The 25,196-nt window shown below is 39.3% G+C and overlaps 1 protein-coding gene across 1 annotated transcript in view; it reads left to right on the plus strand.

The window, feature by feature from the left end:
- LOC150088380 (phospholipid-transporting ATPase ABCA3-like) overlaps positions 1 to 25,196 on the plus strand; it is a 433,767-nt gene that overhangs the window by 373,349 nt on the left and 35,222 nt on the right. The gene's annotated exons all lie outside the window — the stretch shown is intronic.

Raw genomic sequence — 25,196 nt, forward strand, 5'->3', positions numbered from 1 at the left:
TGCATTCCTCCTTGTACCATATTTTCTTAAAGAAATATATATGCATTCATTTGATTCTGTGATTATTGCTTTAAAGGTGTTCCATAATTCTAATATATTCATTGTTCCTCTGCATTCTGCCCAATTGATAATAGCTGGTGGCATCTTAAACTATCACAATCCCCTTTCCTGAAATTAAAACACTTTAATTACTGCAATATTGTTCTTAGTCTTCCAAGTAATGACTTTATGATCACTACCTGCCAGTGGTTCCTGTACTGTGAGCTGTATGATGTCATATAATTTGTGAGGAATGATCAGGTCAAGAATATTCTTACCCTTAATATTTTCTCTAACATGCTGGTACAAATAATTATCTTCAAAAATTCTAGTCAGTGAGGAGCAAATCGAAAAAGTATTAACAGCAGCAAATGAAGCAAGAAAGCATGTTTATACAGCATCATCAAAAAAACACTCCCCCCCGTCACCTGTCCATCCTCTCCAATAGGTTGACAAATTCTTCTTTGAATTTATTAAAACAACTCACTTCCACAACAACAGATGGCCGAAGGCAAATTTCCACACATCTGTTTTGCAATCACCCTTCCTCAATTTGAATTTAGTATTAGTAATGGCCATATGGTGCAAGGAAGTCTAAGGCTTATGCTGCACAACAGCCAAAAAAAAAAAAAAAAAGAGTAAAATAATAAAATTACATAAAATAAATAATTAATAAAAGGAAATAACCTATGCATTTCTCTCATCCAGTTGACCCTTTGAATTTACCCAAACTGTCAGCCTTAATCGCACATGTAGGTAATTTATTCTAGTAATTTATAACTCACTGGTTAAAATAAAACTTCCTGCAATCCACTCTAAACATCCCCCCCCATAACTTGAATTTATGGCCCCTAGTTCTAGAATCATTTATAACTGTGAAAATTTCGTCCTCATTCATTTTACTTATGCCTCTCGGAGCCTTAAACACCTCAATCAAGTCTCCTCTAAGGTGCCTAGTTTCCAAGCTGTGCAACCCACATGTTCAAAGTCTTTCCTCATATGGATGCCCTTTTGCCGATCTCACCAGACGAGTTACCCATCTTTGGACCCTTTCAAGAAGCTCAATGTCTGTTTTTTTTAGGTGCAGTCTCCATACTTGAACACAGATTCCAAGTATGGTCTAACAATAGCCTTATATAACAGGATTATGATTTCCTTATCTCTACTAGCAATTGTTCAATAAATCATCGATAGGACACCATTGGCCTTATTTGCAACCAGTCTACAATGCTTGGAGAACTTCATGTCTGACCATATCATAACTCCCAAGTCCCTTACCTCTACTACTGGCTTTAGTTCACCTCCACCAAGTATATAAGTTATTTTTGGGTTACTGTTCCCCAGGTGCACTTTGCTGGATTAAAGCATAGCTGCCATTTTTTTCACCATCCCTGAAGTCTATCTAGGTCACTCTGAAGAATCTCTGCTTGGCATTGATCATTAACTACTCTACTGATCTTTACATCATCTGCAAATTTAGACATCACACCCTCTATCCCTTCATCAATGTCATTTAAGAAAATCAAAACAAAAATTTGTTCCCAATACTGATCCTTGGGGAACCCTACTTCTTACATTAAGCCAATCTGAAGAATGATTATTGATCACAACCCTCTGCCTATTGCATGAAGCCATCTCGCTATCCTACACATTTTCCTGTGATTTGAACCTGTTCTAGCTTATAAAATAACCATTCATGTGGGACTGAGTTAAATGCTTTGCTGAAATCTAAATAAACAATGTAAAATTTATTCCCTATATCCAGCTCATGAGTGATCCTGTCAAAAAGTCTAACCAGATTTATTAAACATGATTTTCCCTTTACAAAACCATGCCGTGTATCCTTCAGAATTCCATTAATATCTAAATGATACTGAATTCCACCCTTGATCATTGCCTACATGATTTTCCCTACTACTGAAGTTAGACTGACCAGTTGGTAATTTCTCACTACACTCATAGTACCACCCTTATGTATCGGTGTTACATTGACACACTTTTCCAATCCAGCGGAATCTCCCCGGAGTCCAATGACGCTCTCATAATTAGCCTTAATGTTTCAATGCACTCACTTGCCACATCCCTTAAAATTATAGTGCCTTACTGGACCCCAGGAGCCTTACTTGCCTGTAGGCTCTAAAGTTTTATCATTAAATAATTATGTGAAATTTCAATATCATTAATTACATATTTTTCAACTTCATTCCCATAATTTCCCATTGACATAAAGGGCTTTTCTTCTCTAAATATTGATGCAGAGTAACTGTTGAGTTCATCTGCAACATCAGCTGATGTATCTAATACTATCCTGTGCCCATTACATAAGTCTGATCTGATTTGTCCTTCTCTTCTTTGTATTTATATATTAACCCCAGGGGTTCACATCTGGTGAGTATGGGCTTGTCACACCCAGGGTGATTTCTTGGTGATTCCCTTCTACTTCTCTCTCTCTCGGTAATTCAGAATTTTTTTTTTTTGGCTGGTGCAGTATAAGCCTCACGCTTCCTTGCACCATATGGCTAATAATAATGATAATAGTAATAATGTGAAGAATTCCTTATCCCCACACTTTTCTGTGGCACTATTACAGATCAATTTGTAGCTGTTATAGGCTTCAGTACTTTTTATTGTTCTGTGATTTTCCATGCCATCTTTTTCTGCTCAAGTAATCTGGCAACTTCATTATTCATCCAACTTGGAATCCTCCTCATGGAGTATTTTTTAATAGTATACAGTTATTCAAGGTTTTTGTGATTAATGCTTTAAAAGTATACCATAATTCAATTGTATTCACTCTCTTTGAGATATCTATCCAGTTAATAGAGGCCATGTAGCACCTTAAGAGGGTGAAAAGGCCCTGTAATCACCCATAATAAGACATTTTATGCTTACTTGACATTGCACATGTGTGTAGAGGCTCTCATCATAATCCTCACAATCACCTGGCCTGTAGATTACTCCCACTCTCATTATGCTTCCAACTATCTCACACCATACAGATTTTATACTAGCATGTGAAATGTCTGAATCTGGGAAAGCTTTCATCATGCTCAGGGCTACTTTTGATAAGAAGCATGATGCTGTCACCCCTCCTTAAGCCATCATAATTTTCTTTCTTGAAATTCTAACCCTTTCCTTTGCCTTTAACTACTACTATCTCTCTCTCTCTCTCTCTTCATCGTCCACCATAGAACTCCATGATCACTTCCTGCTACTGCTTCCTATACTGTCAGCCCTGTTATATCATTTCGTTCAGGTCTAGAATATTCTTTTTCCTAGTATTATCCCTGACATGTTGATACAAATAACAATCATCTAGTTGATTTAAAAATTTTGTCCTCCCCCGTGTCAAGTTTTCTTTCCATTTGCTCCACTCAATTAGAGACAAATTAAAATCATCCATAATAAGACATTTTACGCTTATTTGACCATTCCATTTGTATGTAGAGGCTCTCATCATAATCTTCACAATCACCTGGCCTGTAGATTACTCCCACTCTCATTATGCCTTTGCTTCCAACTATCTCACACAATACAGATGGGCGCCTCCGTAGCCAGGTGGGAAGGAGCAGCAGTGCGTAGCACATGCTTCTTGATTAGACCGGGGTTCGAGCCCGTCACCACCAAATACGGAGTATGCGGAAAGGTCAAGGAATGACCACCGCATATCCCGGAGCAATATGGCCTTAGTTGCTAATGCTCCTAAAAACCAAATAACGAACAATACAGATTCTATACTAGCATGTGAAACATCTGAATCCGAAAAAGCTTTCGTCACACTCATGCTACTTTTGATAAGAAGCATGACCCCACCACCCCTTTGGTCTGCCTTATCTTTCCTAATACATTGTACATACCATACAGAAACTCATCATCCCCTATTTCTGGGTGGCACCACATTTCCTTAAGCCCTGTTATGTCGGTGTTACTTGTCCTAATCAGCAGTTTGAATTCATTCATTTTATTTACAACACTTCTGACATTACTGTATAACCAATTAAAACTTAGTGTCCTTGTATAGTTAACTACCCTAACACACTCCTTGAAGTTATTTAAGCTTTCTTCCCTGGCATTAACTACCCGCTCATTTGAAACGTTGAAATGAGACAAGTTGAAAGGAGAAAAATGCATGGTATGCATCTAAATTACAGGTGATACAGAAATGCAGAAGCTTACAGTAGATAAAAACTGGTCTGTAATCAAGTTACAAAGAAGATTAGGTAAGCTAAGGCAAATTATGAGAAGTCTGTGGAAAAAAATGCAAAGATAAATTGCGAAGACTTCTTTATTTATGTAAAAATTGGAAAGAATGGAATGAATCACATTTGTCAACTAAATATGAATGTTTAGGGAAAGGAATACCAAACATTTTTTAAGTACAGGTAACCTCGTATAACACGGTAGTTAGGTTCCTATAAAATGTTGTGTAGTGCGAAACCATGTTATATGGGACTAAGAACCAGTACAAAAAGGGCTTCCAAAAACTAAAAAGAATACATTTCGTTAACAAAACTAATAAAAATATACCATTCTAGATTTCGGGGTCCCGGCGCCTCCGTAGCCAGGTGGGAAGGAGCAGCAGTGCGTAGCACATGCTTCTTGATTAGACCAGGGTTCGAACCCGTCACCACCAAATACGGAGGATGCAGAAAGGTCAGGGAATGACCACCGCATATTCCCGAAGCAATATGGCCTTAGTTGCTAATGCTCCTAAAAACCAAATAACAAACAAGATTTTGGGTATCTTCTGCTCTCTTTAAAATATCAGTAATCTGGGTTTATTTGCTTTTGCTTGGTAGATCTTTGTAAATTTCATTGTATGGAACTAAGCATTTTTAAAGCATCCTTTTGAACATGGCTCCTTCTAGTTGAAGAATCCGCATTGAAAAAATTAAATTCTAATTGCTCGGCTAACTTTATGCCTTCCCATATGCTTTTTTAGTGTAACATTCAGAAGTTCACAATTTTCATCTGCGCTACATCCTCTAGAGCCGACCGGGCTAGCCGAGTGGGTAAGGTACCTGCCCGGCAACCCAAAGGTCGCGGGTTCGATTCCCGCCTCGGGCTTGGATCAAAGTACTGCAAAAACCTTGGGAGGTGCAATATGGCCACAGAAGCCGATGCGCCAACAACTACCAAATCAAAAAAAAAAAAAAAAAAAAAAAACATCCTCTAGATGTTTGTTATTTGGTTTTTAGGAGCATTAGCAACTAAGGCCATATTGCTCTGCGATATGCGGTGGTCATTCCCTGACCTTTCCGCATCCTCCGTATTTGGTGGTGATGGGCTCGAACCCCAGTCTAATCAAGAAGCATGTGCTATGCACTGCTGCTCCTTCCCACCTGGCTACGGAGGCGCGCTACATCCTCTAGATTTATTTGGTTTACCTCTGATGCCATTTCCACCAAATCCACTTTGCCACTCTCTTTTTCTACCAGTAATCCTTGAACGTCTTCAGTAATCATAATTTTTTTTAGGAGCATTGGCGAATAAGGCCATGTTGCTCTGTGTATATTGTCTATAAATTGCGTGTGTTCTGAGGTAAATTTTCTGTTTTGCTGGTTGAAAAACCCGAGAGTTTCTGGGAGTAAAAAACCATGCTACCCTCACCTGAGACCGACTAACGCAGCCTGCTGTTGAAAAAGGCCCATAAAAATTCCTCACAATTCGAACTCAAGTCTTTTACACCTGGAGAGGACTGCGATTCTACCAACTGTGCTACCCACAAATGCTTCAGTAGTCATATCATCAAAACCTTCCCCTCCTACTGACTTAGCAAGTTCTACTATCGCACCGATTCTATTTTCTGCCAGTTTGACCATATTTCCTGAATGAACTGACTCTGGCCATACATTTTTCCAACATATTTAATGTTGATGATCTTACTTTGAGCAGTAAAGCCATGATAAAGCCAGTACAGTCCACAATCGAAAAATGTTTCCATGCCTCCATCACTTCAGTAGATTCATAATAATTTTTTTCCAACATCCATTGTAACAATTTTCTGATGTAATGAGTTTTGAAGGTAGATATAATGCCTTGATCTAATGGCTGAATTAAAGAAGTTGGGATAGGTGGTAGGAACATTACTTCAAAGTTTGGATGACTTAAATCTTTTGAATGGCCTGTCACATTATCCAATAGTAATAAAACTTTGAAATTTGATTTTTCCACAAGAAGTTCAAGAGCACAGAACCTAACACAGGGATTTCCCAATAATTGTTTTTTTGCATAATGACTAGTGAGTCAACAGCAGGGATTCACAAAAAAAGAATGGAAATGTTGAAAAATTACATCCAACATAATAGCAGGGTTTCCCAGCACAAAAGTTCAAAAATACCATGTTATGCGAGATTCTCTAACCGTGTTATATAAGTACGTGTTATGCGAGGATTGCTGCAATTTATCAATCGTGTTAGAGCAAAACCGTGAGGGGTTGCCTATCTATTGCCAGGGAGTCAGGTAATATATTTGGCAAAAAGGATAGGTAGAATAGGACGTTGTAGAGCAGATATCATCTTTTAAGGGAACAAAGGGCAATATTGTTGTACACGTTGCACTATTGACATTAAGAATAGGAGATCTGCAGATTTACTTAACAAGTACAGGTCAATGGTGAAAAAAAAGTTGAGTCAGAATTAAATTTGAAAGTGTCTGCAAATCTGCCCAGACACAATAGGAGAGAGTATATGATGATAGTCTTGTCAAACAGTTTGCTCCCAGAGAGATTGTGCAAGGCTCATGGGGTAAAATTTTTCTCAGCGTTGTCTGTGCTTGTTAACAGTAGAGACTGCTTCTACAGGAATGGGATTCATAAATAGAAGGGGTGCAAGAGCGTTTTCATGCTGTCGAGGCAATGCTAGGTTTTGGGGGTATTCACAGACTAAAAGATTAATAGTAACCATAGGCAGAGATGAAAGTGATTCTTGCAATATTTCTATTAGAATGAGCAGAGGCCCGGATGGTGGGATGCTGGGGGTTTTAGGAACTGATGGTAGTCGTCATGAAAAAATAAATATATGGGCTTTGTTAAGCTAAGAGTAAGAGCAGGTGCATGTATACTTGCATGTACACGAATGATAGTAAATAAATTTGATGAATTTTAAGTGCTGGTCAAGACATCAAAAGCGGATTTTGTTGGGATATCAGAGATGTTGTGTCACATAGATATAAGCAGTGCAGAATTGAAATTTCGGGAGTACAATGTATACTTTGTACACCCCAAATTCCAATTCTGCACAGACAGGATAGGAAGGGAGGAGGAGGAATTATACTGTTAGTTAAGAAACACATAAAATCCAAGCAAGTGCATCCAGTTAACGTAGATGGGGTCAACTGCAACATTGTCAGTTTAGTGCGACATCAGCACTGGGAAAGCAAAAATGAGAGTAGGAGTCTGTCACAGACTTAATAACTCTAATGAGTACAATGAACAATTATACAGAGAAACAGAATGGTCCAGTAAATCAGGATGTCTTATAATGGGGGATTTTAACTTCCCATATATTGACTGGAACTTGTGGGTTGGTCACTCACACACCAGGAAGACTTTTTTGGATTTGTTGATTGATTGTTTTCTGCAGCAGCATGTTCGACAGGGTACCAGAGATAGTAATATTACTGATTTGGTTATTATCAGTGATTATTCTTTCATTAAGAATTTGCAGATAAAGGAGCCACTAGGGGACAGTGATCACAGTGTACTGATGTAGGATTTATTTAAAGATATAACTGCCGTCAGTTGTAAAGGGTAGGGGTTTTGCTATTGTAAAGATGGCTACAGTGGTCCCAGACAGTTTTTAAATTCTATACAGTGGGACCAACAGCAAATTCTAAATGGAAGCATTCAAGCAATTAATTAATCTTAGCAGTTACTAGGCTTTTCATACCGATTAAGAAATATGTTCAAGGTATAAGCCTAAATAGATGTCAGATGAACTAATGAGACTCGTGACAGAGAAGAAAAATGCATGGGATGCATATAAACCTGTAATCAAGTCAGAAAGGAAATTAGGAAATATCTACACGGCGCTGTAGAGAAGAAAAATGCATAGGATGTACCACATGGGATATCTATGTCACATAGATGTATCACATGGGATATCTATGTGGCATATCACATGGGATATCTATGTGACACAACTTCTCTGATATCCCAACAAAATCTGCCTTTGACTTCTTTACTTATACAGCATGTCTCAAAAATATTGGTACAAACGTTTAGGGGAGGTAGATAACATCTAAAGGAATGTGAATCGCATAGGAACCCATAACCGGAAACGTCACCATAAGTCGGTACACACCGCTGTTCATCAGTTTGCGAGAGGGAAAATTTCTGGTTTACTCATTCAAGCAGTAGTCGCCACACAAAGAACATGCATCGATATGTATGGATGTACAGGTGTAATCCATACACCTAGTGTATGAATTAGCAGAGGGCCCACACAGTGTGCGCCCCCATGCGGCACAACATCGCTTTGCAATAAATGTGTGGGCAGGTATGGTCGGTGACTGCTTAGTCAGCCCATACCTGTTACCATCCCACGTGAACTCCACTAAATATCGGATCTTTCTTGAACAAGTTCTACCAGGGTTATTTTACGATGTTCCAGCAAATGTGAGACACATCATTTGGTTTCAGCATGATGGGGTGCCTGCCCATTATGGAAGATGTGTTCGTGACCATTTGAACAGCCGTTTTGGGCATCAATGGATTGGCCATGGTGGATCCATTGCCTGGCCCCACGTTCACCTGATTTATCAAGCCTTGATTTCTTTCTGTGGGGAGCCCTCAAATTTATCATGTATGAATCGCCTGTGGGAGACGGAAATGGATCTCGTGGCGAGACTCATCTGCGCTGCTGCTGCTGTCAAAGAAACTCGAGGTGTGTTCGAGTTTTTCAAGGTCACAGTAATTCTACCGAGTCAGCCATTTGGATGTTTCCAGGAGATAAAATAACCACAGCAGTGCCACCTGCTTGTTCAGTGGTGACTAGAAATTAGGCATAAATTGCGTAAAATTATTAAATTGTGACATCACGAGGAAGCGATGTCCGCCAATCCATGCTGCGTCAGTGTCACGCATGCATCGCGTCTCATGGTGGAACCTTTGAGCATCTATTGTAACATCATGAAATGCATCCATCTTGTACTTCATTGTTAATATTATGTTAAATAAACGTTTGCCACTAATTAATGTCTTGTATAATTTCTGCTTCCTGTGCCTCTGCTACTATTTTTCCCGTGGCGTTTCCGGTTATGGGTTCCTATGTGATTCACATTCCTTTAGATGTTACCTACCTCCACTAAATGTTTGTACCAATATTTTTGAGACACCCTGTATAAACTCTAGAAGGAAAGGAATGAATCAGGTTGGTCCACTTCATATCGATGGTTTGACTTGTTGATGATCCTGCTCATTTGGTTGCAAATTGAATGAGCATTTTACATCTACATTCACACATGAGCAATTCTGTAGGGAATGTTTAGTCTCTAGAGCAAAGTTTCCGGCATCCCCCTCCCCCCATACTTCTCCTTCAACCCTAACCCAAGCACGGTACTAAGTACTATAGGTTCTAATACCTCTCGTGTTTGGGGTTCACATAAAAAAAAAAAAAAAAAAAAGTAGAGGGCAAAAGCTTATTAAACTCTGGCAGGGAGATTTTGTAATAACTGAGAGCAAAGTGGAGGAGAAATTGTTGAAGTTAAACATAAGAAAGGCACCTAGGGTGGATGGAATCTATCCAGTTATATTAAAGGAGATGGCAAAGGAAGGAAGCAAACCTTAGCCATAATTAAGAGAGTATCCTTGGACTAAGGAGAAGTCCCCATGGACTGGAGATGTGCAAATTTATCTCCAATTCTCAAAGGGGGGATAAAAGGATGACATGATTAATTACAGACTTGAAAGAGTAACTTCTGTTTCAGAGAAACATAATTGAGTCACTGGCTAAAGAAGCATTGCATGATTATCTAGATAAGACTACAGTAATAATTCAAACACAGCATGGGTTTGTTAAGGGGAAAGTCTTGTCTGTCAAATTTGAGTGGATACTGTGATGTGGTCACAAAGGAACTGGATGCAATGAATAATTTTGATATCATACAATTGGATTTTATGAAAGCTTTTGATACTGTGGCACATGAAAGACTAGTGTACAAATTGGAGCAGTATGGCATTAGCGGAAGTCGCTACAATGGATAATAGAATGGTTGAGTGGGAGAAGACATAGAGTGGTTATCATTGGACACTGCTTTTCATGGACTAATATTATTAGTGGAGTCCCCCTCCAGGGTTTGGTGTTGGACCCACTTGTTTTGTATATTTATTAATGATATTGATGAAGGTATATCAGGTTTAATGTCCAAGTTTGCAGTTGATACAAAGTTTGGCAGGGTTGTTAATGAGCATAATTAGGCCTGACGTAGCCGAGTGGTCAGGAGCGAGAGTGCATAGCACGCGTTCCTTCAGTGGACCGAGGTTCAAGCCCGTGTCTACTAAATACGATAAATATTTGTATTGACGACTTATTGTAAACTCTACTGACTTGTTTGTCATGCCGGAGTCGTCTTCTTCTTTGTCTTCTCCTTTTACCACATTACATGGGGTCAGAATTCAGTGTTCCCAATTCACACTTTACATCCTCTTCTTCTCCTCTAAATGGATTAACTTCTTAACCGGAACATATCTATTGGTTTTGGCATAGTTTTTATGACCAGATGCCCTTCCTGACGTCAACCCTCACCATTTATCCGGGCTTGGGATTTAAGCTGCCAATCTACTAAACCTGCCGCAGCCATATAAATGGAGTAGCTCTTATTCAGTGATGAAGCTTCCTCGTGATGTCACAATTTAATAATTTTACTCAATTTATGCCTAATTTCTAGTCACCACTGAACAAGCAGGTGGCACTGCTGTGGTTATTTTATCTCCTGGAAACATCCAAATGGCTGACTCGGTAGAATTACTGTGACCTTGAAAATACCGATAATGTATAACTCAGCAAAACGTGAGTATTTTTAAATACAATTTGGTATCCTGAAAACTTCTACATCAAAGCTACATGATAGCTTTGATGTAGAAGTATGAACAGAAAATTCGTTTATTTATTTATAATGGCAGTGTGCTACTGCAACAGGATCTAGAAAAGTTGGCCAGATGGGCTGAGAAGTGACAACTGAAATTTAACATTGACAAATGCAAAGTACTGCATATGTGTACAAGTAAACCTAGAGAAATGTTCCAACTCTGTGGTACTATACTTAGGTACAGAATGAAAAAGACCTGGGAGTACTTCTGCAGTCAGATAAGAAGTTTACTGAGCAATGCAGGCAAGCTACCAGTGCAAGTCATGGGGTATTGTGAAACATATACACAAATTTTGCTAGTAGAGAAAAGGAGGTGATTATCCTTTTGTATACGGCAATGGTCAGGCCACGCCTTGAGTACTGCGTACAGGTCTGGAGGCATCATTTTAGAAAGAATGTAGAGTTGCTTGAGTGAGTTTAGAGAAGGGCAACAAGATTGGTGAGGGAAACAAAGAGGTCCTCTTACCAAGAAAGGCTTATGTTATGTAAATAGGAGGGAGTATATGATGGGAGGGAGTATATGATGAGAGCCTTGTCGATCAATTCGGCCCTGGAGGGATTGTGCAAGGCTCAAGGGGTAGAATGTTTTTCAGCCTGGACTGTACTTGTTAACAGGAGAGATTGCTTCTACAGGAATGGGATACACTTAAATAGAAAGGGTGCAAGAACTTTTGCTGATGCTGTCAAGGCAGTGTTAGGTGGGTCGGAAAACTGCTAGTTGGGGGGGGATACAAGGACTAATAGATTATCAGTAGCCACTGGCAGAGGTGGAAGTGATTCTTGCACTGCTTCTATTGAAATGAGCAGAAGCCTGAAAAACAAGATGCAGGATATTTCAGAGACTGCTGGGAGTCATTGCGGTACAAGTAAACACATGGGTTGTGTTAGGGTAGCTAAGAATAGAAACAGGTGCATGTATACCTGCGTGTACACCAATGCTAGGAGTTTGGTAAATAAATTTGATGAATTTGAGGTATTGTTCAAAACATCAAAGTCAGATATTGTTGGGATATCAGAGACGTGGCGTCACACAGATATAAGTAACGCGGAACTGGAATTTGGGGAATACAATGTGTATAGAAAGGATAGACAGGACAGGAGGGGAGGAGGGGTTATGCTATTAATTAAGAAACACATAAAGTCTAAGGAAGTGAAGCCAGTCGACATCGATGGACAGGGCAGTGTCGAGTCAGTTTGGTGTGACATAAGCATAGGGAAATCAAAATTGAGAGTAGGAGTGTGCTATAGGCCTAATGACTCTGATGAGTATAATAAGATATTGTACAGGGAAATAGAGTGGGCCAGTAAATCAGAGAGCCTTATAATGGGGGATTTTAATTTCCCAGATATTGACTGGAATTTGTGGGTTGGTCACTCGCACACTAGCAAGGCTTTTGTGGATTTATTGGATGATTGTTTTCTACATCAGCATTTTCGTGAGGCAACAAGAGGGAGCAATACTCTTGATCTGATTATCAGTAGTGATTCTTCATGCATTAAGAATCTGCAGATAAATGAACCACTAGGTGGCAGTGATCACAGTGTGTTGAAGTGGGATTTACTCAAGGAGGTAACTACCATCAGAGGTAAAGGGAAGGGTTTTTGTTTTCGTAAAGGCGACTATGATGGACTGAGACAGTATTTAAATTCTATACAGTGGGACCAACTGATGACGTTACCAACAGCAAACTCAAAATGGGAAGCATTCAAGGAACTAATATTGGAGGCTACCAGGCTTTACATACCAACTAAGAAATATTGTTCAAGGTTTAGGCCTAAATGGTTGTCAGATGAACTAATGAGACATGTGGCAGAGAAGAAAAATGCATGGGATACATACAAATTAATGGGTGACATGGAAGCCTATGATAGATATAAGTTGGTCTGTAACCAAGTCACAAAGGAGATTAGGCAGGCAAAGGCAGACTACGAAAAATCCTTGGCAAAGGATGCAAAGAAAAACAGAAAAGAGTTCTTTACATATTTAAACTCAAGAAGGAAAGGGATGAATCAGATTGGTCCACTGGATATTGATGGTTCAACAGTTGAGGATCCTGCTGAGGTGGCTAACAATCTAAACGAGTATTTTGCATCTACATTCACGCATGAGGAAAGTTATTCAGGAAGGAGAATGATGTAGGTAAAGTAAACATTGGCAGTAAGCTGGATGATTTTGTAATAACTGAGAGGAAAGTGGAGGAGAGATTGTTGAGGATAAACATAAAAAAGGCACCTAGGGTGGATGGGATCTATCCAGTTATATTAAAGGAGGCAGCAAAGGAAGTAAGCAAACCCCTAGCCATAATTATGAGAGCTTCTTTGGACTCAGGGGAGGTACCCATAGACTGGAGATGTGCAAATGTAACCCCAATTCACAAAGGAGGATCAAAGGCTGACACAAGTAATTATAGACCTGTTAGTTTAACTTCTGTTCCAGGTAAATTAATGGAGGCACTGGTTAAAGAAGCACTGCAGGATCATCTAGACAAGAATTCAGTTATAGCTCAGACGCAGCATGGTTTTGTTAAGGGCAGGTCTTGCCTGACCAATTTGATTGGATACTATGATGTAGTCACAAAAGAACTGGATGCAGGGAATAACTTTGATATTATATATTTGGATTTTAGAAAGGCTTTTGATACTGTTGCACATGGAAAACTGCTGCACAAATTGGAGCAGTGTGGCATTAGAGGCAAATTGCTGCTATTGATAAGGGGATGGTTGAGTGGCAGAAGACAGAGAATGGTAATCAATGGACACTGCTCAACGTGGACTAATGTTATTAGTGGAGTTCCTCAGGGTTCAGTGTTGGGTCCGTTTTTGTTTTCGGTGTTTATGAATGATATTGATGATGGGATATCAAGTTTAATATCCAAGTTTGCAGATGATACAAAGGTTGGCAGGGTTGTCAAGGACACTACTGACACTATGCTGCTGCAACAGGATCTGGAAAGGTTGAGCAGATGGGCTGAGAGGTGGCAAATGAAGTTTAACATTGACAAATGTAAAGTACTACACATGGGAAACAGCAACCCCAGAGCAACGTATCAACTCTGTGGTACTACACTGACAGTGGTAGAGAATGAAAGGGACTTGGGGGTGATTGTGCAGGCAGATATGAAGTTCTCTGAGCAGTGCAGACGGGCTGCAAGAGTAGCTCATGGAGTATTGTCAATGATATACAGGAATTTTTCTAGCAGGGATAAGAAGGTGATTATTCCCTTGTATAAGGCAATGGTTAGGCCACATCTTGAGTACTGTATACAGGTCTGGAGGCCTCATTTCAAGAAGGATGTAGAGCTGCTGGAACGGGTACAGAGAAGGGCAACAAGATTAGTAAATGGAACAAAGGGTTGCTCTTACGAAGAAAGGCTTAAGTTTTGCAAGTTACAGAGTCTGGAGACTAGGCACCGGCGAGGTGATCTGATAGAGGTGTATAAGGCTTTGAATGGTTTGAGCATGCTCAATGCCAATGGGAAACTTCATCTTTCTCAGAATAATCACCTCAGAGGGCATAAATTCAAATTGAGGAAGGACGGATGTCGGATAGATGTGCGGAAATTTGCCTTTGGCCAGCGGGTGGTTGGTTGGTGGAACCGACTTCCATCACTTGTTGTTGAAGTTGATAGCCTAAACAAATTTAAAGCTCAACTGGACAGGTATTTCGAACGAACGGAGGGGTGAAATGGGAGTGGTGTGTGTTTTTTTTTTTTTTTTTTTTTTTTTTTTTTTTGGCTGATGCTGAATAAGCTTGCTTTCTTGCATCATATGCCTCTACTAATGCTAATGCTAAAATTGCAGCATCTGGAAACTAGGCACCTACTAGGTGATCTGATTAAGGTGTGTAAAGCCTTGAATGGGTTGAGCAGGTTCATTTCTGATGGGATTCTTCCTCTTGCACAGATTACAGACCTGGAAGGGGGGGGGTCATAAATTCTAATTGAGAAAAGACAGTTGTAGAATAGATGTGCGGAAATTTGCCTTTAGCCAGCAGCTGGTTGATTGCTGGAACAAACTTCCATCTGTCGTGGAAATTGATAGCTTAAGTAAATTCAAGGAGGAACTATACAAACATTTAGAGAGAATGGATGTGTGAAATGTTTTTTTTTTTTTGGCTGATGCTATATAAGGCAGATGGGCTGAGAAATGACAATTGAAGTTTAACATTGGAAAATGCAAGGCACTTCATATGGGTAGTAATAATGCCAGGTTAACATTCCAGCTGTGGGGTACTGCAATTAGAGTTGTTGGAAATGAAAAAGACCTTTGGGTAATTGTGCAATCAGTTATGAAGTTCTCAGACAGGCCGCCAGTACCATGGGGTTTTGTTAATGATATTCAGAAATTTTCCTAGCAATGATAAGGAGTTCATTATCTCATTGTATAAAGCAGTGGTTAGGCCACATCTTGAGTACTGCATACAGGTCTAGAGGCCTCAATTTAAGTAGGATGTGGATCCTACTTAAATGGGGAGAAAGGCAGTGAGATTGATGAGGGGAATAACGGGGGTTCTATTACCAAGAAAGGCTTCAGTTCTGCAAACAAATGGCAACATCTAGGGACTAGTCATCTGCAGGTTGTTTAAGCTATCGCTATGATGATGGCACTTTTCCCTCTTGTTCGGACTACAGGTGTGCGTGACATAAATTCAAATAGAGGAAGGATGGTTGCAGAACAGATGTTTAGAAGTTTGTCTTTAGCAAGCAGTTGGTTGATTGCTGAAACAAACTTCCATTTGTTGCTGTGGAATTTGCTGACTTAAATAAATTCAAGGAAGAACTAGAAAAATATTGGAGGGAATGAATAGGTAAAATGGGAGGTTTTTTCTTTTTTTGGCTGATTCCATAGAAGCTTGCTTTCTTGTATCATTTGCCACTACTAATGCTAAAATCAGAATCACAAAACTTGCATATACCCTTTAATACATTAGGCTTCAATAAGTCATATCAGCTTCTCAGAATCCAGGGAATTTTTGACACTGGAGAGTCCAGCTTCATACCATCAGAACTGCAGCAGCCCTTAGGCCAAACCTGATTTGCATCTGTACATAAACAGCCTTGCTTAATTAAAGATCTTTGACATTAAAAGGTCTGCATGTGAATCTGATATGCTTTGAAACAGGCAGCCACAATAGGAATATTTTCCTATAAAAATTCAGACCTTCTGCCATTAACTGTTCTGCAACACACATTCTGTTTGTTGCAATTCAAACCCAAGTAAAATCTGTAAGTTAATGAATTAATTGATGCTCCCTTTGCTAAAAATGTGATGGTATCTTCCAGGGCAGTGGAAATCACATTGCCTATGGCAGGGATCTACAACCTGCAGCTTGCGAGCCGCATGTGGCTCTTTGAACATGACTCTATAACTTTTAGCCCACATGTACAGCAGGCAGCGACATGAATATCACATTAGTTTCAGCACAAGCCACAAACACTTCTCAGTTTAGTTTGCCTGAGCATCGTGAGCATTAATAAATAATTAATACATAATATTTCAAAAAATATAATTTTTTTAATGAAACATCTTCCCACTCTATTCCATTTCTTAAAAAACTACCTCCCCCCTCCTCCCAGCTTGAGCTACGGTGCGGCTCTTCAGATTCTTTTTTTTTTTTTTTATGAAACCCCCAAACATGACAGGTATTAGAACCTATAGAACTTAGCACCGTGCTTGGGTTGGAGGTTGAGAAGAAGAAATAAGATATTTGTTGACATTAGACTTGAACTTATGTAGACCATAATTTTCAGGAAATACGTATGAAGGAAGGTTGTTCCAGAAAACGGCAGTTGAATGAATAAACGACGAAGATGAAAAGCTGGTTCTGTGAGTTTGAAGTTGGACAGTAAATGGATGTTGGCTGGTAGTGGCACGTGTTTGTACTGTTTTGAAAGAGAGAGTGGGAATTATAGAAGTCAGTTCAGAAGAACCGTGCCCATGGAAGTATCTGTAGAAAAGACATGCAGCAGAAACAGTACATCAATAACACAGCGGGTGGAGAGATTCTGTTAAAGAAAGTAATACTCTTGATCTGGTTATCAGCAGTGATCATTCGTGTATTAAGAATTTGCAGATAAAGGAACCACTAGGTGGCAGTGAGCACAGTGTACTGATGTGGGATTTACTTAAAGATTTAATTACCATCAGGGGTAAAGGAAAGGGTTTTTGCTTCCGTAAAGGTTAGTACAGTGGTCTCAGACAGTTTTTAAATTCTGTACAGTGGGATGTTTGTTTGTTTGTTTGTTTATTTGGAGCATTAGCAACTAAGGCCATATTGCTCCGGGAAATGCGGTGGTCATTCCCTGACCTTTCCGCATCCTCCATATTTGGTGGTGACGGGCTCGAACCCCGGTCCAATCAAGAAGTGTGTACTACGCACTGCTGCTCCTTCCCACCTGGCTACGGAGGGGCCTCACAGTGGGATAAACTGACGATGTTACCAACAGTAAATTCTAAGTGGGAAGCATTCAAGGAATTAATCATGGAAGCTACTAAAAATTTCATACCTATTAAGAAATATTCTTCAAGGTTTAGGCCTAAATGGTTATCTAATGAACTAATGAGACTCGTAATAGAGAAGAAAAATGCATGGGATGCATATAAATTATCAAGCGACTCAGAAGTATATGGTAGATTTAAGTTAGTCTGTAATCAGGTGACAAAGGAGGTTAGGCAGGAATCCTTGGCAAAAGATGCTAAGAAAAACAGCAAGGATTTCTTTACTTATAAAAACTCTAAAAGGAAGGGGATGAATCTGATTGGTCCACTTGACATCGATGGTTCGACTTTTGATGATCCTGCTCAGATAGCAAACAAACTGAATGAGTATTTTGCCTCTACATTCACACATGAGGAATTATTAAGGTTTGAAAATGGCAGAAGGTTATCAAATTGTAGCAGGATACTTAATGATTTTGTAATAACTGAAAGCAAAGTGGAGGAGAAATTGTTGAAGTTAAACATAAGAAAAGCACCTGGGGTGGATGAGATCTATCCAGTTGAGAGCATCCTTGGACTCAGGGGAGGTTCCCACTGACTGGAGATGTGCAAATGTATCCCCAATTCACAAAGGGGGATCGAAGGGTGACACAAGTAATTACAGACCAGTTAGTTTAACTTCTGTTCCTGGTAAAATAATGGAGTCACTGGTTAAAGATGCATTGCAGGATCATCTAGACAAGACTGCAGCAATAATTCACACACAGCATGGGTTCGTTAAGGGAAAGTCTTGTCTGACAAATTTGATAGGATATTATGATGTGGTTACAAAGGAACTGGATGCAAAAAATAATTTTGATATCATATATTTGGATTTCAGGAAAGCTTTTGACACTGTTGCGCATGGAAGACTATTGTACAAATTGGAGCAGAATGGTATTAAGGGTGAGTTGCTGCAATGGATAAAAGGATGGTTAAGTTGGAGAAGACAGAGGGTGGTAATCAATGGGTGCTGCTCTTCTTGGACTAATGTTATTAGTGGAGTCCCACAGGGTTCGGTGTTAGGTCCACTGTTGTTTTGTATATTTATCAATGATATTGATGAAGGTATGTCAGGCTTAATGTCGAAGTTTGCAGATGATACAAAGGTTGGCAGGGTTATTAATGACAGTAATGGCAGTGTGCTACTCCAACAGGATCTAGATAATTTGGGCAGATGGGCTAAGATGTGGCAACTGATGATTAACCTTGACAAATGCAAAGTACTGCATATGGGTAGAAGTAACCCCAGAGAAAAGTACCAACTGTGTGGTACTACACTTAAGGTGGTAGAAAATGAAAAAGACCTGGAAGTAATTGTGCAGTCAGATATGAAGTTTTCTGAGCAATGCAGACAGGCTGCCAGGGCAGGTCATGGGGTTTTGTCAATGATATATAGGAATTTTGGGAAAAGGAGGTGATTATCCCTCTGTATAAGGCAATGGTCAGGCCACACCTTGAGTACTGCGTACAGGTCTAGAGGCCTCATTTTAGGAAGGATGTAGATTTACTTGAGCGTGTGCAAAGAAGGGCAACAAGATTGGTGAGGGGAATGAAGGGATCCTCTTACCAAGAGAGGCTTAAGTTCTGCACGGTGATCTGATTGAAGTGTATAAGGCCTTGAATGGGTTGAGCACGCTGAATTCTTATGGGATCCTTCCACTTGTTCGGATTATGAACCTAAGGGGGCACAAATTCAAATTAAGAAAAGACAGATGTAAAATAGATGTGCGGAAATTTGCCTTTAGCCAGTGGGTGGTTAATTGCTTGAACAAACTTCCATCTGTCGTTGTGGAAGTTGATAGGTTGAATAAATTTAAGGAGGAACTGGACAGGCATTTGAAGGGAATGGTGTGATTTTTTTTTTTTTTTTTTTTGGCTGATGCTGCATAAGCTCATACACTTGCTTTCTTGCATCAGATGCCACTGCTGCTACTACTACTACTACTATTAGTCATTAATTAACCTAACTGCCCTCTTCTGAATGAAACCTAGAAGCCTGAGAGAGGTTTTGGGGGCACCACCCCCAAATGTGGGAACAATATTCAATGGTAAGGCAAATTTGCAATTTGTACAGAGTGAACAGCTGATTGTAAGAAAAGTAACGCCGAGAGCAAAGAGAAAACCATGTTTTTTAGGTGCAGATGAAGCAATATTTGTGATGTTCTTGTGCCACGAGAGATTAGAAGTCAGGATAATACCCAAAAGAGATATATCATCTTGCCTAGAAATTGGAGTATCACCAGAGATCAGCATAGGAGCAGAAGAATCCTTTTTGTGAGATATAAGACAAGACTGAGTTTTAGAAGGGTTGGAATCCTTCTAAAACTCAGTCTTGTCTGAGTTTTAGAAGGATTGAAATGAACTAAGTTGTCTTTGTCCCACTGGAAAATTACCTGGAGATCGGCATTTAAGGAATTAGTAGTGAATATTCGAGACGTTGAAGCTGATCAATCAGCTTCAACTTCTCAAATATTTGCAAAATTCCACTTTCCATTTTGAGAAACCTCAAAATGGAAAGTGGAATGCAATGTGCTATCAACAGCAAAACTACGGATAGGATTTCCAGTCAATGGAAGAAGGTCATTAATATACAAGAGGAAAAGAGTGGGAGAAAGAATTGAACCTTGGGGGACGCCAGCATTAGTGGAAAAGTTAGAAGACAGAGAGCCATCTAACATCACCTCAGTGAGTGATCAGAGAGAAAATTGGATAACAAATTACAAAAAACAGTTGGCAAACCATAAGGTGGAAGCTTGTTTAGAAAGCCTTTGAGATTTCAAGAGCAATTCGTTGTGTTTCACCGAATTTTTCCATTGAATTTGTCCATAAATGGGTAACATAAGCCAGAATATCACCATTGGATTGAAACTGATAAAATCCATATTGGCGATCGTTGATCAGACGGAAGGTTTATAGGTAGTTTAAGAGTTGGAGGTTAATTGATTTCTCCATTACTTTGGAAACAATAGCAGTAATTGCAATGGGATGATAATTGGATGGGAGGGATTTACCACCCTTTTTAGGAACTGGCTGGATATGAGAAAATTTCCAAGCAGAAGGAAAAACACCTTTGGAATAAGAAAGTAAAAAAAGCAGCAAAGAAGTAAGTTCAGGAGTAAGTTTAGGAGCACAGGTTTTGAGAACAAGCGGAGAAATACCATCAGGACCTTGAGCTTTCTTAGCATCAAGATTCATCAAAATCCTTCTGACATCCTTTTGACGGAAGACCACAGGAGGTATTGTATGAAGATGGTGGGAGATGTTTTGCCAAGATCATCATTAATACATGAGTTGGAAGAAAAATGGGATGTTAGCAGGTCAGCTTTATCCTTGGCTGAAGCGACAACAGAATAGCTTTCGCAAGAGATCAGAATGCTCGGCTACCATTAGGGCAAGAAGCAAGTTTTCTACTCTTAGCCTGTTCAAAATCTAGTTTGGACTGATTAATAACTGCTTTAAAATTGTTGCGAGCTTTGGGGTAGGCAGAAAATGAAACCGAAGAATTGGAAACATGCCAATTACAATATGTAATGTTCTTCTCTTGAACAGCCTTAGCACATTTATTAAAAAACAACGAAATAAAGGACGAGATTTTAAAGTGGAGTGTGGAATATAAGATTCCATTCCTACAAGAATAATTTCACTAAAACGATCTGGGCAAACGTTGACATCAGAAGTTTTGCAACAGTAATCCGACCAAGGAAATGAAGAAAAGAAATCTCGCAGGTCATCCCATTTTGCATTTTTGTAATGCTAAACAATACCAAGTTGGGAATAGCCATGAGATAAAGGCTCCGTTGGAGAAGAGACAATCACCAAGTTGTGATCTGAGGTGCCTAAAGGACCACTCACTTCGACCATGTACTTAGAAGGGTTGTTTGTGAGAAAAAGATCAATCGCATTAGCTGTATGGTTAGGATTGATCGGTATTCTTGTAGGTAAATGAACAATCTGTGTAAGGTCATTAGTAATTGCAAAAGCTTCAGCATCTCAATCAGCTGGGTTGATGTGACTAGAAATTGGAAGCCATCTGGAGTTGTGAACATTAAAATCACCAAGGAAAATTACCTCACTGTTAAGAAAGTTGGACTGGAGAAAGTCAAGATGCAAAGAGAGGAAGTCAGAGAGCTCCAAGTGATTAGTGGAGTTGGGAGAACGGTAGAGGAAATAGTTGAATTTGACACAATGAGGTAGAGAGATTTTAAGCCAGAGAAGATCGAAAAGAGGAAATTCCAGATTACCCCGTCTATGACAGGAAATATTGGAAAGGACATATGCACAAGTACCAGCTCCCACCTCTGTCAAAACCAGATGGTTCTGTTGTCGCTTCAGACAAGGATAAAGCTGACCTGCTAACATCCCATTTTTCTTCCAACTCATGTATTAATGATCTTGGCAAAACATCCCCCACCATCTTCATTCAATACCTCCTGTGGTCTTCCGTCAAAAGGATGTCAGAAGGATTTTGACAAATCTTGATGCTAAGAAAGCTCAAGGTCCTGATGGTATTTCTCCACTTGTTCTCAAAACCTGTGCTTCTGAACTTACTCCTGTTCTTTGCTGATTTTTTTACTTTCTTATTCCAAAGGTGTTTTTCTTTCTGCTTGGAAATTTTCTCATATCCAGCCAGTTCCTAAAAAGGGTGGCAAATCCCTCCCATCCAATTATCGTCCCATTGCAATTGATCGGTATTCTTGTAGATAAATGAACAATCTGTGTAAGGTCATTAGTAATTGCAAAAGCTTCAGCATCTCAATCAGCTGGGTCGGTGTGACTATAAAATGGAAGCCATCTGGAGTTGTGAACATTAAAATCACCAAGGAAAATTACCTCACTGTTAGGAAAGTTAGACTGGACAAAGTCAAGTTGCAAAGAGAGGAAGTCACAGAGCTCCAAGTGATTAGTGGAGTCTAATTCATCTATTCATCTATTTCCTCTACCGTTCTCCCAACGGTAGAGGAAATAGATGAATTTGACGCAATGAGGTAGAGAGATTTTATCCCAGAGAAGATCGAAAAGATGAGATTCCAGATTACCAAGTCTATGACAGGGAATATCAGAAAGGACATATGCACAAGTACCACCTTTGAGGTGAAAGGAATCATACAGCGAATAATTTGGGCAACTGAGGTGAGCAGTAGTTGAATCAACCGATAACTGAGATTCAGTCAGAAAAAATACATGGGGTTTGGCAGACTGCAAGTGGAAATGGACATCATTGAGATTTTAATTGAGACCACGTTTATTTGTGAAATGAACTAGGAGGTGTTTGGGAAGTTTAGATCTTTTCGCAGATAACCTTACTCTATTAGTTTGACAATTCGTGGTGTATTCAATAGTAAGAAAAAGTGTGGGTGGGACATGCTGTATGAAGTAATGAAATTTTTGGATATGGCGTACACATGGTAAGAATATACCCAGATCCTTGACATAACATGGCCTCGACAATGCCCCCACATACACACTATTCGGACTCCCTCCACTCACTATCTGGCAGAGTAGAGGTAGCAAGATTATACATTAGCTGATCCCGAAGCCTTGTAAAGAGTTACCAATAGGTTCAGTCCGGTGTACTAACTAGCAGCTGGCCTGGGAACACCATTTTAGAGCTTTACCCTCGAAATGTAAGGAAGATTGGATCTCGCTATGATGTTCATCATAACCTCAAAAGTCATCAGTCATACTGCATGATGGAAGAGATGGGGAAGGGTTGACTGGAACTTAGCTCTGGAGACTAAACATGGGTTCCACCACTTCAAGCTTCCAATAAGCAAAGTGGTGGTATTGCACCGGTTGATGAGAGTCATCTACCACCTAGTATTGCCTTGTAACACAGAGAGGCGGCATTCCTCCATGTGGTGTCGGTGCCATACATTGACTCCTGCTTACGTTGGTTCACACATGGGTCGTCACCCACAGTGAGCTTTTGCACGGAGGTTATACCCATGGTTATTAACAGTCCCACCATCTTGAAGGTGCAAGCAGAAGATTTGGCTGTCACAGGCTGTCCGGACCTCCCCGAAATTATGTTCAATTGACTTGAATGTCACCTGAATATCAGTTCCATCAGCATTTTAGACTCCCAGGTAGCAAGTACAGCTTTTCTGGCATATCTGAGAAAATGTCTGTGACAACCTCAAGGACCCGATTAGATCAAATCGGACCCAACTAGATCAAAAATGGCTCTTCCCTTAATAAAGGTTGCTCACCCCTGGCCTGGGTGGGGGAATGATTTCTGAGTCATTTACCATTATCAATGATAAGAACCTTATTGGAATTGGCTCAGTAATGAGAGAACTGGCACCTGCTAACGCATCCAGTTCCCAGTTTGCCTCTCATGGTAAAATGGTATCAGTAGTGGAAATTGATGCAAAAAACAGCAAGCTTATACGGCATCAGCCAAAAAAAAAAAAAACCCTTCCGCATCTCCTGTCCATCCACCTAAAATTTTTTCTAGTTCTGCCTTAAAGTTATTCAAACTATGCTTCTACAAATCTATTAAATCATTTATGAAAATCCATCCTCTAGGAGTTAAATTTTTACAAACTATGGATGGACAGACATGTCCTTAGATGAAGATTAATAGGTACTCTATGCATAATGGTAATGCAATTAAAAAAAAAATTCATATAGGAGAAGAAATTTTAAAAAACATAGTGGTATAAATTATGTAAATTAATTATTAAAACCATTTTCATTAAAACAGAAAAGCTAAAAATTAGTATTTTATAATAAAAAACAGTATCTGACAGACAGTATATGACCTTTTGTGTTCTCTTTAGAGCTGTAGTGGGTGGGGGAGTGGGGGAAATCAAATATGAAACTTCATTAGGGATTTATCTATGAAAGAACTCCCTAGGCATTTTCATTCAAAAAAGTGATTGGTTTATTTTCCAGTTTTTGGTGCTTTGTTTTCAAATATCAAGAAAGATTTTATTGGCTTCATGCTTTCATTTGATAAAATATTTCTTCAAATGACACACTGCAGATTTGACAAAACTTTCCTGTTTTAAATATTCAGCAATATACTTCTAAACAAAATCAAACCTTTTCTTTTTCTGAGGAAGGCATCAAGTTCTAATTACTTCTTATTATCAGTCCTATGTAAATTTGAAGTGTTTGATTTAATTCAGTATTAGATTTATGAACAAAACCAAGGAATTTTCCTTGAATTTCTTTTCTACTCATTTCAAAACCACTTCTTTTCTTTATCAATATTTAAACACTAATTTAATATTGGTTAAAGGAATATACAGAATAAATCATTAAACACAGTACTACAATTAGAATCATTGCATAAAAATAAAGCACTTAACTCACTCATTAGCTGCAGACTGACTGGTCAATTGCAACAGTTTCACATTTGTGTCCCTGGGCAGATGGTTCTTGAATATTTTAGCTTTTAGACTCAACCACCTATTATAATTGTTGTGCTTACTTTCATGCAATGCTCCATTGAGTTTCTTAAATTTCAGTTGTTATTTCAAGCAATTTGTGCCTTATGAAAAACAGCACATGTGCATCCATACACACACATACACTTGCAAGCATACGTATGCAGAGGTAGTTGTTGTAAAGCCAGCTATCTT

This window comes from Mastigoproctus giganteus, chromosome 3, assembly GCF_048544385.1.
Source record: "Mastigoproctus giganteus isolate SK-2022 chromosome 3, ASM4854438v1, whole genome shotgun sequence".
Lineage (NCBI taxonomy): Eukaryota > Metazoa > Arthropoda > Arachnida > Uropygi > Thelyphonidae > Mastigoproctus > Mastigoproctus giganteus.